This window comes from Amblyomma mixtum, chromosome 2 (assembly GCF_055824585.1).
Source record: "Amblyomma mixtum isolate Tamu chromosome 2, ASM5582458v1, whole genome shotgun sequence".
NCBI classification, from domain to species: Eukaryota; Metazoa; Arthropoda; class Arachnida; order Ixodida; family Ixodidae; genus Amblyomma; species Amblyomma mixtum.
The window spans coordinates 293,515,440-293,530,512 of record NC_143013.1 but is presented as its reverse complement, the minus strand read 5'-3'; the positions used below and the strand labels follow the sequence as shown (position 1 = coordinate 293,530,512).

Below are 15,073 nucleotides of genomic sequence, written 5' to 3'. Positions count from 1 at the left end.
CCTGGAGAGGAGGAGAGAAAAAATGGGAAAGAGCCGATATACAAGGAAAAGTACGCGAAGGAAAGGAGGAAGTGGTGAGAGAAGGAAAGGTGGGTGCGTCAGCCGGGGCGTGATCGGTGCAGGCCTCGGCCCAGACCCCGCACCTGTACTACCCGGGCCACAAAGCGGCGAAAGCGTCTATTTCAGGGCACGCAGAAGGGGGGGGGGGGGGGGGGGGGGGGACGTAGGAACGCGCAGAGGAAGAGATTTTGAAAGGAAGAAAAGTGTATTTTTGCTATTTCAACATGTTCAAGCGGCAGAAGATGTGATCTTTTTCGCGAGTTTTTTCTTTCGCTGACTACAGACTCGATGGTCAACATGCTGTCGTTACGGTATATACCGCATAGTATACAGTGAGAATCAATATGAAGGTGATAATTTTAGGCTTAGCCTACGTAGGAACGCGCAGAGGAAAAGATTTTGAAAGGAAGAAAAGTGTATTTTTGCTATTTCAACATGTTCAAGCGGCAGAAGATGTGATCTTCTTTTTCGCGAGTTCTTTTCTTTCGCCGACTACAGACTCGATGGTCAACATGCTGTCGTTATGGTATATACCGCATAGTATGCAGTGAGAATAAATATGAAGGTGATCATTTTAGGCTTAACCTAATCAGGTAAAGGGTTCTACCGCACTTGATGTTTGCAAGCATATTCAACAAAATACATGAGCATAGCTGGCTCCTGGGTTCTGTACTTCATCGAGATTTTTTCCAGCGAGTGGGTGATCATCACCCCAGAAAAAAATAAAAAATAATTGCCCCGGTCTCCTGGTCGGTTGTACGCTAGAGCGATCACTTTCATGGCGACTCTGACTGTAATACACATTCGAAGCTGAAATGAAAGCGAGTGCCATCAGCTATCCTTGTGAATGTGCCGTGAGAGGCAGGTGCTGGATAGATGAACGGAGTTACTAAGTACAAAATGGATATGACTTCGACGTCAGAACGCTGCGATTCTCAGGGATTCCGTGGTGGCCGGTGCTCCTCATTATTTATTTACAGAGACTGCTGTATCAGTTTTGAGAAATTGCAGGAGGGTTACATAGAATGAAAAAAAAAAGAAGATAATTACGCATAACTAGGCACTTGCTTTACAAACTGTGCCGGTAGTAGCTGCCTCCGGGAACAACCAAGTTCATTCCACATCTCAACTGTGCTCGAGGAAAAAAAATTGTAGCAGTCGAGGAAAGACTTGAGTGGTACAATGCTCAAAGGATCAGTCCGGCTGTCACACGTGCAGAATACCTAGTGAACGAAAAGATGGAAGCAATACAAAAGTACTTGTGCACAATTTTACGTAACACGATAAGCGGATCACATCCTCGTCGAAGCTCTAGATAATTCAGCGACAGGACATGGTGATACTCTGAATGGGGCAAGTTACGATTGCAGAGTTCAGAAATGAATCGGATGACCTTTTTTTTTTACCACTGATTCAAGTTATCTTTCTCATGAACAAGATGCGGTGACCACACAACTGACGCGTGTTCTAGAAGAAGCCTCACCAGGGATTTATAGAGTGTTAGTTTGCATGGTTTAGTTGCACCTTCCCAAGTTCATCTTAGGTGCACTATCTTCTGCAATGAATCTGCGCATATAAAGTCAACGTCTTTAAGCCGCTTAAGGTGGAGCGAACTAGTGCACCAAGTTACCGTCTTTGGTAAAATTGACCAGGGTGAATGATTTGATTCCCAGTCGTATAGTGGACCGCTCATGCTGCATATCAAGCTGTTAATCTCTGTAAGGCAAGAACTTTTTTTTTCACTTCTAAAGTACTCTTGGTCTGTAGTAAGGCTGCAAGTGCTCCCTTACACGAGTGGGAAGCCTACCATGCAACCTGGTTACTTTCGGCAAAGACTGTACCAGAATTCGTGAACACTTTCACGGTGTGCGTTCCGCATTGCTATACCTGCATTGTAAAGGTTGTTTTTTGTTAGTAAACGTCGCTGTCGCCGTTTCTTTAAGTTAATCGCCATTTGGTAAGTTATGTTCCAGTCGTAAAAAGGAGAAAACACACCATTTAGTAAAGTTGTTTTAGAAGAAAAAACAAGCACATGCCACCGGTGGGATCCGAACCCACGACCTCCAAATTTCATGTACAGTGCTCTACTAACTGAGCTACTGCGGTGGCTGTCCACACTTCTACTTTCTAGGGTATTCATGCTGCGCGTAACCTAACCTTGGAAGTGTTCACCAGCGCCACCCTCATCCATAGCGCCGGACGTAGTAGGTCCATAGTGGCGGACGTAGTAGGTCCATAGTGGCGGACGTAGTAGGTCCATAGGGGCGGACGTAGTAGGTCCATAGCGGCGGACGACGTAGTATTCCGCGAGTGTGACGCGGAGCGCAATGAAACGAGAGGGCGGAAGCTGTCCCTCACAAAAATGCGTGTTGAAAGGCTATTGAATTCCTCCAGAGTTCTTTTAGTGTGTGCTGTTAATCTATGCTGAACTTCTATGACAACAGTGTTGATGAACTGCAGAACCCCCCAGTTGAAAACTGGCCACCATTTGTGAGTTGAAATTCCATTGTAAACATGTTGCGTTGATTTCTTGTTGGTTATGGACTGAGCACAAATTGAAAGCTGACAACCCTCTTACGCCTATGGCATCAGGACTGCCACAACCGAGGCCCTCGTTCAGCTATTGAATAGACAAGGGAAAGGAAATCAGGGGCTCGTTATGATGTACAGTGTTTGTGACGTACAGTGGTTGCCCAATGATTTAAGTGTGGACCCCACTTCTGACACCAATGTGATGGCTCATTTTCTTAAAATGGCTCTGGGTCCACACTGGGCATGAGGAAATTGATGCACAGACTCCAAGAATGATTTTAGAATATGATTTAATGAACGGATCTGGCTGGATGCCGCTTACGGGAAATGCAGTAGGGCTCGTCCACGTCGGGGCTGAGTCAGCTTGTTGTGGCACGGGCTCGACGAATGGCTGGATGTCTGCTGCGGCCGGGCTGGGGATTCTTCACGGCGGTGCGGCTCTCGTTCTCGGCCAGGCGTTGGAGGAGCTGCCAGGCGTTGAAGCCTGCTGTGGAGGCCGAACGCGAGCGAAGGCTAGACCCCGGGCTCCCTGGTCCATGTGCCGCCCCGGTCTTCTGCCTTCCTCCGTCTCGTTCGCCCGCTCGAATCGTCCCTCTCTCTGCCTGTTCCTCCCGTCGGCTCCCCCTTTTAAGCCTTTTGCTTCTTTCTTTCTTTCTGCCTCCTCCCCTTCGCCGTAGCCGCTGTGCGCTTCTCGCCGCCCCCGCGGCGCCGCCCGCTCGCCGCTTCCTTTTGTTCCCTCCGCGCAGATCTCCCTCCTCGTGACAGCGTCGAGCCCCCCTCCGTGGCGACACGACGCCAGGATGGCGCGGTCTGCCGCTTCCCGGGAAAGTCGCTGACCGGGTTCACTCCGCGCAGCTCTTCCCTGGAATCTTCGTGACGGGCTTAATCCCCACCGCAGGAGTCGTCGACGGCCATCCTATGCGCTATGTGTCCTTGTCTCTCCGTGGCGACACGACGCTAGGACGGCGCGGTCGGCCGCTTCCAGGGAGTCACTGACCGGGTTTGTGCAGGCACTGGTGTACGTGCACGAATTGTCACAAAAGTAGCCAGGCTGCAAGGTTTCCTTCTAGCTCGTACAGTGGAGCTCTTACAGCTTCTCTGAAGCTGAAGTGGTCGTTAAAGGCAAGGACTGGGGCTCCTCTTACCTTCCAACACTTTTCGATCTTTAGGAAAGCCAATAGAAGCAAACCATGCAGCCTGGTTACTTTTGACAAAGACGGTACATATGAAGGAAGCCAACAGTAATAGAAACCCAGGAAAGCATCGATGGACGAGAACCGGCGGCAAGACATATTAGGAATACTGTCAGGACCGGCGCTTTTAGTTGTGTCTACATTTAGTAAGAGGATATTAATTCCAGAACAAGTTAGAGAGCGTTCAGCAATGTTTAGTACCATTAACTGCTCGTACGTTATTAGTATTGTGCAGCCGATTACGATTTTACCTCAAGGTTACCGAACAATAGCAGTCCAAATCGTATATTGATAGAGAACTCACTAAAAAAACGAGAAAATCTGCTACAAAAGTAGCTTGTCTTTCAGAACAGCGGGAAGATGCCAAACGCTCCTCTTTGGAATTGTCAGTAATGAAGATCATGACAAGCACGATAATGGAAGAAGGCACCGAAGGCATTTATTTGTCAGCCTATCCTCTAGACCCAATTTAAAGCTCTCGAAAAGGAAACTGCCCTATATATTATAGTATATGTTGACATGCGCGAACACGGAAATGAATGCTATAAATCTTACAGTATATTGCTACCTGTCCATGCATATGACATCCTCCGTTACGCATTTTTCATGTTATTTCCTGTCGTTCGGCGACTGCTACATAGAAGCACAATTCTTCGCGTATAAGCGCCCGGCAGCTATCCGTCATTCAAAGCACATCATAACCTTTCAGTCAAGCTTTCATAACATTTCCAGAGCTGTCAGCACTGCTCAGACGCTCTGTTCTCTCGGTTTTAAACAAACACGCGAGGCATATGATACTCTTCGCGGAACAAACCGCGAGAGAAGATGCCTGAGCGCTCTGCATTCGACGTCGAGCACACGGGCTGCCTGCCCCCCGCCGACGGCGCCGCTCGGCGCGCTATCAGCGATTGTGTTGCGGTCTTCCGTAAACGTCTTTGGCGGCCAACCCGATCGTATTTAGAAGCCCGAGATAACGAGACCGGCAGGTCGCGAGCTACAGCAAACTCTCGTGTATACTCGCTTGGCAACGGGACCCTCCCGTTATCTCTTCGACAAAGCAAAGATAGCGATGGGCTGCATGCTCTGTTTTTTCACCTGCCGTTGTTTGAGGCCCGTGCCAACAAGCATATATATGGCTCGGCGCCGAGCGGTCCTTTCTTCGCAGTTATGTGGACGCCTCGTCGTGTTCTTGGTTTCCGCGAAAAAAACGAGAAAGAAACGGAGAGGCAGGCGGTGCTAAACGCGTGAAAAGCGATTCACAAAAACATCCATCAGGGGTAATAGATGCAGAAGATTGGTTTTGTGGTTTTGTGGGGTTTAACGTCTCAAAGCGACTAAGGCTATGAGAGACGCCGTAGTGGAGGGCTCCGGAAATTTCGACCACCTGGGGTTCTTTAACGTGCACTGACATCGCACAGTACACGGGCCTCTAGAATTTCTCCTCCAAAGAAATTCTGGCCGCCGCGGCCGGGATCGAGCCCGCGTCTTTTGGGTCAGCAGCCGAGCACCATAGCCACTTAGCCACCGCGGCGGCAGATGCAGAAGAAGAACGCTGTAGAGGTTGTTTGTTTTGTAGCAAAACAATTAAAATGTGGTCCGTGTATAACCTTAAAACGAGGAAACAGAGGATTTGGCAAGCATGTGCATAAAGATGTCAAGTAAGTAGCTTGAACTCAGAGGAAAAAAACAAACAAACAAACAGGAATCCTGCAGCTGTCAAATATACTTGAGGTTGGGAGTTCATTTGGGCAGCGCCGCCGCGGTGGCTCAGCGGTTATGGTGCTCGGCTGCTGACCCAAAAGACGCGGGTTCGATCCTGGCCGCGGCGGCTAGAATTTTTTTGGAGGAGAAATTCTAGAGGCCCGTGTACTGTGCGATGTCAGTGCACGTTAAAGAACCCCAGGTGGTCGAAATTTCCGGAGCCCTCCACTACGGCGTCTCTCATAGCCTTAGTCGCTTTGGGACGTTAAACCCCATAAACCAAACCAAACCAAACCAAAACATTTGGGCAGCAAGCTGAAAATATATATAAAAAAAAGAGGGTAATGAGAGAGGCAGGCATGACTAAAGGCGAAGCGCCAGCGGATAAAGAATCTTTACGTAGATAGACTTCGCTCTAAAGTTTGGCGCTAGCCAGCAATCACAAAATCTAGTTCATACAGCGTAGCTGATGGTGACTTCCTTCCGTGGCTAACATGGCCACAAAGCACACTTGATGGTTACACTTTTAAAGTGCACTAGAGTTGTCAAACCTCTCCTCTGGCCTCCATTTTGGCGTACAAACATAGCGATAGGTAAGCGAACAGTCAGTCCGTGCAGAAGAACGAAATACATTCTTATTTTTGCATTACCCGAAAATACATAAAAGCTTCGCTCTGCCACCTGAGAAGCAATCGTTGCATTACCCGTCAGCAAAGTAGTATGGCATAGCTGCATGTGGTTCAGAGGAGCAATAGTTGATGCTGCGGATTAATTTCGACCACCCGGTGTCCTCTAACGTGTATTGGCATCGGAGAGCGTACGGGTGTGTTTGCATTTCGCCTCCACTTAAATGCGTCCGCCACTGCTGGGATTCATACTCGCGTCCTTGGCCACAGCAGCCGAACGCCGTAACCACTATAAACTATCGCGGCGGGTGCATGTCGCCAAAGTGTTCTGTTTTCTTGTACCATGCGCTGCTGCGCAGCGCCCACGTGACATTGGTGCGCGTGGGGCTAAAGCTGGCTAGCGAGTCCGCGTCTCGACATGTCGTGGTTGATAGCTTATCTTCCGGCCGACAAAAAGACACAGAGCAAACTCAACTGGTCCGCACACTCATCGAAATCGAGGGTACGGGCGCCTTGAGAGGTGTGCGTAACTAGGGAGCTTTCGACCGTTTAATTAGACGGTGGACAGTCATCGCAATAAATGTACAGGACACAGGTCACCCCTTAGTTCCTACCTTTGTATCATCAGAATCATCCCATCACATCACTTTATTTTCGTTAAAGTGCCCTAGTGGGCTCTTACATAAGGGGTCGGAGTTACATGGTGCAAGCGTTGACAGCAGTCATAAACGTTGTTGGGCAAGTTATGGCAGCGATATGCTGGGGAAGGCCGTTCCAGTCAGTTGCACCACCCACACATCGTATGCGCCATAAAACTCGCAGTTCGAAAAGTATTAAGCGCTATTTTTGTCACAGTCGCCGACGTACTAAATGTCGACTTCACCAAGTAATAAGAGCTTCAAAGTTGGAAATGACGTATGACATTGTCTTGTGAGCGGTGCAATTGTAACCATAGCCAGAGGGCTGCCCGCCCACCCACCACCGCAGATCTCGATCCAACACCCCACACCACTCAAGCCCACTTTCACCCTCCACAGGCGCCATTCACCACCCATCCCCACCCACCCAACTCTACCTTCCAGAATCGCCACCCTCACCAACCCACCTACCTACACCTTCCACTTGCCTCTACCCACTAGCAGGCCATGCGGCAGCGGAACTAAAAACCGACGTAGAAGTCGAATTAAAAGGTGCAGTGGGAAACCTAGCTGCCTTCCAGAAGCACCACTCACCCATCACCTGCCCACCCTACCCCGCTGGGTAGAAGGTGGAGGCGGGCCATCATGATCTCTCAGAAACGAGGGCGGCAAGCATTCGGGTAAGTCGTTTATCCCAAGCAACATTGCAGTAAGCGCAGATGAGAAGGCTAATCAAAGGCCAATGCATTGCAACGGCAAATTCAGGTAAGCCAGCAAAAGTAATACAAAACGAAGCCCCCTGAGGTGGCTGAGTGGTTATGGCGCTCGGCTGCTGACCCGAAAGACACGGGTTCTATTCCGGCCGCGGAGGTCGCATTTCGATGAAGGCGAAATGTTAGAAGTCTGTGTATTGCGCAATTTCAGTGCTCGGTAAAGAATCCCAGGTGGTCTAAATTTCCGGAGCCCTCCACTACGGCGTCCCTCATAGCATTAGTCGTTTTGGGACGTTAAACCCCATAAAGCGTAAACCAAACCGAAATGTATTGATGCAAGTTCAGGCATCGGGTAAGGCGAAATTTGAAAAGTACCGAACACAAAAGCATAATTTCTAAAAACTTTAACTGTAAAAGAATTAAGGCAATATCACCACTGCTTACGGAGGATCGTCACATCAGATTGCCTGATGTGATTAACCATTACCACTAGTTAGACATGTTCTTGGCGCATGATGGCCTTAGTTGCCTATGTGCCATTAAACCCAACACAACACAACACAACACTAGTTAGACAGGCTGAGTGAAGATTTTGGTTCTCATATCAGGCGGGCATTCTAGAATTTTCCTTTATTGCATGAAACAACACTAGTTAGACAGGCTGAGTGAAGATTTTGGTTCTCATATCAGGCGGGCATTCTAGAATTGTCCTTTATTGCATGAAACATTTTTCGTTCGCACGCCACTATGAAAAATAAGGGGAAAAATTATGAGAGCTCGAAGAAATATTAGATGCGTTTTCCTATAGCGTTTCTTCTTCCTTATCTTAGTTATATTCGTAGTGATTATTGCTGTCGCGAATTACCAATACATGCATAATTACGCGAAATTGTAAGGCTTCTATAGTAGCCATAGTAAGGCAGTCCTCCAAACGTTTTGATAAAATAGAATTCAGCGGCAGTCTGCTGCTTACAAGCCGTTTCCTGCTAGAACAATGACCGCGATACCAAACAAAGAAGCTCGTTCCAAGTCTGGGTCGCTGACTCATCGTGCGGCCGATGGAGACACCGGCAGACGTTGGACGGGCATTGCGCATCGTCTTACAACAAAGGGGGCGCCCGATGAGTGTGTTTGTCGCGCACGCGGGAGAGAATAGTAAAAAAAAATTAAAAAATATCGCAAAGTGGGACAGCAGGCATCTGACGCACCTTTGCAGCTGTGTCCCCCTTGATATTTTATTTTTATCCATTTATTTACTTACACTGACAAGCAAGACGCTTTATCTAAACTATACCTAACAATCTGCACAATGCATGCCTTCAACATTGTTTGTCCAAAAATTGGCGGCTAGTGCACCTTTCCAAACGGAAATTTCTCCCTCGGTCAGTATATCGTCAGACAGTCCAACAGACGCTCGTCACTGATGAGCGATAAAAAGTAGATAACAAAAATAATGCCCATCTATGGACTCTCTATTGTCTGTCTATTCAAATCTTTAAATTGTGATTACGACTACGGTGGAGTGTACGCGGCGCTATAGCCGCCATCCGGTTTCTTTCTTTCTAGGGGCCCCAGTAAACAGTTTGAGTTGGACGCAAGTCCGCTTATCTCTATTCTGGTCTGCGTGCCGTCATCACGAGGCGACAGTACCTTCTCATTTGCGTTTCGTATTTTTTTTATCTCTCAGGATTAGTTTGCAACGTCCATAATGTTCTAATGCATAATTTGCGTTTTCGTTGACTTGAGAAAAAGAAGTGTTACATTAGGACGCTATCTTCTCACTTTATTATCCGTATCATGCGTAATACATGTCTGTCAGCTATGAACGCTTTAGCAGGCCAGACCGCTTGAAAGTTTAATTGTGCCGCCGCGGTGGCTCAGTGGTTATGGTGCTCGGCTGCTGACCCAAAAGACGCGGGTTCGATCCCGGCCGCGGCGGCTAGAATTTCTTTGGAGGAGAAATTCTAGAGGCCCGCGTACTGTGCGATGTCAGTGCACGTTAAAGAACCCCAGGTGGTCGAAATTTCCGGAGCCCTTCACTTCGGCATCTCTCATAGCCTTAGTCGCTTTGGGACGTTAAACCCCATAAACCAAACCAAACCTAAACCAAACCAAAGTTTACTTGTGATGATAGATTCCTACTACGGTAGCTAAGCTGTTATCTGCTTATAGTTATATAACTGTACCAATCATAACATTTGTATTAACACGTATTCTTTTGCTCGCATCCCTTTCATGTGAAGATGAGACAAGTTTTCTCACCCCAAACTTTCAGCCAGAAACATATGCTTCCAATGAGTAGTTGTTGAATGACTTTGCTTGCGTGACGAATTGTAAACAGCTGACTCGTTTACAGCTTGGCGTTTCAGAAGACCTCTTACGTAGCTGTTACTGCGGTTTGTATTAATTGAAAACCCTCCCGCCCATGGGCGTCCGGAAGGGGGGGCAAGGGGGGGCAACCGCCCCCCCCCCCCCCCCCCCCTTGGAATTACGGATATTATTTGTGCACTAGTAGAAAACAACTACACAGCTGCCGCCTCCCTCATAACCGGCCATCGGGTGCACCCCCCTGGAAAAAGTTCTGCGGACGCCCTTCCCGCCTATATATCAAAGCGACAAGTAAGCGTAACAGACGTCGCAGAAGACGTTTTGCTGAAAAAGAAAAAAACATGCGCTACAGGAAATGGAGCAAAGAACAACGTTGAAGCAAGAAACGATTTTTAAATCGATTACGGTACATGTGCTGGTATCGCTATTGTAGATCACATAATGGATTGATTAGTCCTGAAAAACCCAGCATTATCTGGAAAATTTGAATTAGCGCTGTACTTCAAGTTCGTCACCTTACCTTTTCATTGTACTATGAGCACGAATGAAACGCGAACAAGAAAACGTAGGTGGCAACACAAGAACACCAACGTATTAGCTCCTGTATTTGAAATACAAGCGCGGTTGAATAACAATTCTAAAGAAGAGTCTTCGTGCCTTCAAAATGAATCAAGCAGGAGCTAGTATACAGCTTCTCCTGGCTAAGAGCTGCTTATTTTGCAGTGTGTGGTTCAGTAGCCTTGTTCGCGTTTCATTTCTTGCTGATAGTACATTACATATTATAGCAGTCAAGCTCCCTCATCGCTATTTCATTTCTCGTGTAGGTCGTAGTCATGCATGCAGAAGCGCTTCGCAACCTTGGCATCTTTTACCGTTGGATTTTTTTTCTTCGTTTTAACGCTCAGTTCGTTTTCTTTTTCTGCAAAAGGACACTAATTTTGACAAATCTAGAGGTGGGTAATTGGGAATCACTTCATGTTTTTGCACCTTAAAAAATATGATCCCACGACGCGATGTCTCTTTTCGTGTCCCTGTCTTTTTGTGTAGCAAAAAAAAAAACAATGAAGAAAATTCTGCCATGCAGGTGTCAGAACGTTGATCTTCTATTTATTTATTTATTTGCTGCGCAGATCGAACTGCGCTTAAACACAACACTACCGCTGCGTTTCATTTTTGCTATAAATTATCCTATTACTTCTGTAAAGGATTTCTGTTGTTTAGGCCGAAATGCGCATTAAATTCAGAGACGCGTGTTTCTGGAAGCGGTTGCTTAATTTTCAGCCTCTACCGATAACAGAGAATAAAGAAAGACGCCTAAGGCAAAGTAAAAGTTCAAACTGGGCCTGCTATGTATACATGCACCACATGCTAAACAGAGCTTACTTGGCTAGCCCCCCCCCCCCTCTTTTTTTCGAAAAGTCAAACTGGGAGCGCTTTTTATCCAGTTCAGTCGTGTTGAACTTGTGTCTTTTTCTATTTTTCTTTGTTGCTCTCTGTATTGTTTCCTTTTTTTCTGTTTTGTAAACACCTCTTGTCCCCGTGTTTGAAAAATCCCTTATAAAAATGGTCTATAGACAGTCTATAGACTTCTTATTGACTCTATTGATTTCCTATACATATTGCTTTTTGTCATAGTCTATAGACTGTCTATAGACAAAAGTTAACTAAAAGTGTATGGCCATAAATCTATAGATTGTCTATAGACTGTCTATGACACTTGTATTGCCTATAGACTGTTCTCTAGGATTTGTCTCTAGACAGGCTATAGACTTTATAGACAGAAGTCTAGAGAAAATCTATAGACTGTCTAAAACTTTTGTAAGGGATGTGCGTTTCTCTTTTATTTCAAAATATATGCCTCTCGAGTATTGACCTGCGGCTGCAAAAAAAAAAAATGAAAAAAGCAGCGCTCTCTCGTCGCACACGCGCTCCACGCAAGCGCACCGATATCCTGCCTTCAAAAACGTACGCCTAGCGAATATTTTGGCGCACTTGAGTTCCCGTACTCGGCCTATGATTTCGCTTAGTACACAGTCTGTCTCACGCACTTCCCGTTCGTTTTTCTCGCCATTATTTTGTTTGTTTGCAGCCGCTTGTTTTTCCCCGTCTGAATTGCGTCCTTTCACTTCTGTTGGCCGCCCATTTCCTGCCTGCCCTCCCAGACCGCATACACGCCTCCTCATTCAGACAGATTTCGCCGCTCAGAAATAAAAAAGAAAGAAAGATTCGAAATAAAAGGATGGTAGTAAAACCGAGCGTAGCGCGGCAGTTTCGTAACCCCTGCAACTCTAAGGACTGTCTTTTCCTCGTTTTTGTAGCGCTTCTTGTTTTCTTCGGGGAAACCGTGTTACCGTTCTCTTCGGCACCCCGCCGAGAGTGAACAGGGCATGTATGCTGAAGGGATTGCATTGTGCTCGCGCGGTAGCCATCTTTTATTCTCTCCTTTTTTTTAGCGCATATTTCTTTCTCTACGGGCTTCTTTGTTCGCAGCTGTTGTGTGCCTTTTCAAGTTCAGCTGGATAACCCTGCGGAATATGTTTCAAGGTCGTCTAGAAACACCAACGAAACAGACACGAAAGAGAAGGAGGAGAAGGAATTAGAGAGAGAGAGAACAGCGGCTTGAAAGGGGAAGAATAAAATGCGGAAGGTCAGAATGCGCAGGTAGGGTCAGTAGAAGCACAGTGATTGAGATGAAGCCTCAGTCGTGGGCGGCGAAGTTCCGGTAAAAAAAAAAGAAAACATACAGGGGCACCTAATCACATTGTGTGTTTATCGGAAACGATGTCACTTCCGGTCTGGTGACGTAATTTTCCTCCAGCCAATGAGAGAATTTTGACACCGACGACACATTTCCCCCCCCCCCCCCCCCAACGATTCTTTTAATGATGACGAAACGACTTGGCGTTATAAGAGAAATAATTTTTTGCACGCGTCGAGTGAGCAGGCATTTTACTGTTCGATAAAAAATTAAGTTACTCTCTAAACAGAAATATACAGCATGTTTGTATTTTTGTACTAATTATATTTATTTGTTTGCACTGTGTTGTAAGATATGTAAGATATGATTTATTAACAGCGCGCAATTACGCTGGCTGTTATTAAATTCTTCGCTCCAGTGCTTTGTGATGTCCGAGCATGCGCCTATAACTGACTTGTGCACTAAACGAGGAGTTCGGTTATCGCAGTAAAGTAACGCTGCGAATGAAAAACAGTGTAAGTATAGAGACGGAGTTACGACGCGCGCATCAGCGTCGCTCCGCGGTTTCATTCGCTTTTTTCTGCAAACGCAACAAGCAGCCCCTTTTTAAAGCCAGAACTACGGCGCAGGTAGGAAGAAAAAAGGCAATGCATTTTAACAGAAAAACTCTACTATGGCTGTATCAAAGTGTTGCTTTTAACAGAAGTCAAATTCTTTCGTCGAAGCACTAACTGTATGAAAAGTTGATGAAAACCTCATCATCATCATCAGCCTGACAACGCCCACTGCAGGGCAAAGACATCACCCATATCTCTCCAATTAACTAAGTCCTGTGTCAGCAGCGACCTCCATATCCCCGCAAACTTCCCTCCTCTCATCCGCCCACCTAACTTTCTGCTGCCTCCTGATACGCTAGCCTTCTCTTGGAATCCAGTCCGTAACCCTTAACGTCCATCGGCTATCCTGGCTTCGCGTTGCAGGACCTGTCCATATGTCCATTTCTTCTTGTTTTCGACTAGGGTATTATTTACTCGCGTTTGTGTCTTGAAGAAAACCCGTCACCTGTCGAACCGTTTGACCAGCATCCCCCCACCCCCATATGCCTCCCTGACATACACATCCAAGCCCTGATTATACGAACAGCGGTATTATGTAGAAAAGGAAGATTATTTTTTTTCTCTCTAACTTTTATTTTTTATCTCTTCTGTCTCTCTGTCATTGTCGGCTGACGCCATAAGAGCCGATTAGGGAATTCAAGGCTTCGCAGACCCCCACGTGAGAACCACTGCTCTCAAAACTCTGAAACTCCAGAACCCTCAAAAGCCAGACCAGCCACAACATACCCTATTTTAAAAGGAGTTCCATTGAATTGTGCTCTGTGTACACAGCAGTACCTGATAAAAAGTACGTTATAACACTCTGTTCCGTATGTAAAATACTACTTCGTATAATCAATTGGGAATACATACATTGTCTTATCTCGTGACCAGCGTACACTCTAAATATGAACATGCCTATATGGGAGTTAAAGGGAGTAGGTTTTCTTCCAGCGCACCCCTTTTCGCGCTAGATGACAGCTTACTCCCTTTTGCTTACTCTTCCCTTACTTCTCATTACATTGGTTAATTTTGAAACCCCAGAGGCTTATCGCGCACCCTCTGTAGAATTTCTATTGACCATCAGTATAAAAATTAACAGAGGGTTTATACCTTTTTCTTTCCACGAATGTCGCTGCGAGAGAACCGCAACGGACATGCTTCGTAACGTAAATCTCGACGCCACGAACCGGATAGCAGCCCGGCAGACATGCACGCACGCACTATACTCATAGCCTTTGTGTCCGGTTAAACTGAGTAGCGTGTTTTTTCTGCTGCTCGCTCATTTCACGGACTCGAGATTGGGTTTTCCCACCAACGAGCACGCATGTACAGACAACCCATGCGTGCTTTGGGAATTGCACGCGCCGTCTGCAACAATAATATAATGGGCGGACCAACCGCGCCATCTGTCCGAGTACTCGAGAAGCGCCACATGGGACCGCGTAAATTCAAGGCTCATGCTCGGGTGTCAGTTCTTGAATGAAGAGGGTTGCAGCGCTAATAAGTCAGGCAGTGCCGAATAGGTGGATGGATGTTAAGAGCGACTCTCTGAAACAGGTGAAGAGATTTTTAGTCTGTTTGTCACGAAATATCTTTTCGCCTCTCTGCCTGAAATCTGTTTGAGCCAACAGGGATTTAGGCTCCTGAGTGAACAGAAAGCTCCATATAATCAGCTCAGCGGTGTTATGCCTTTTTCGGAGTAGGGCGCGCTATAAACACATTTAAACTCCCATGAACGTCCTGCGATTGTTCAGGACGAGTCAAAGTGCCCGTTGGGAGGTTTAGTTACGAGTGTACGCTGGTATTTTCCGACAAGTATGGACAGTTATAATCAGCAGAAGTTACCTGGAGAACTTATTAACCTTGCATTAAATGGGCCCTACGACGTAAATCAAGTGTATGCTTTTATTTATTTATGCTTTTATTGATTGAGGCTGATCGTAGCGGAAAGTTTCGACTACTAATACGAGGCAGCAAGCAAATCG

At 46.6% G+C, this 15,073-nt stretch overlaps 1 protein-coding gene across 1 annotated transcript in view; it reads right to left on the bottom strand.

Moving 5' to 3' along the window:
* Positions 1-14,323, bottom strand: part of l(2)gl (LLGL domain-containing protein l(2)gl) — a 79,048-nt gene extending 64,725 nt beyond the window's left edge. Inside the window, exon 1 of the mRNA XM_089574477.1 lies at positions 14,199-14,323. The gene's annotated coding sequence lies outside the window, so the exon portion shown is untranslated. The remainder of the gene's footprint in view (positions 1-14,198) is intronic.
* Between the last annotated feature and the right edge of the window lie 750 nt (positions 14,324-15,073).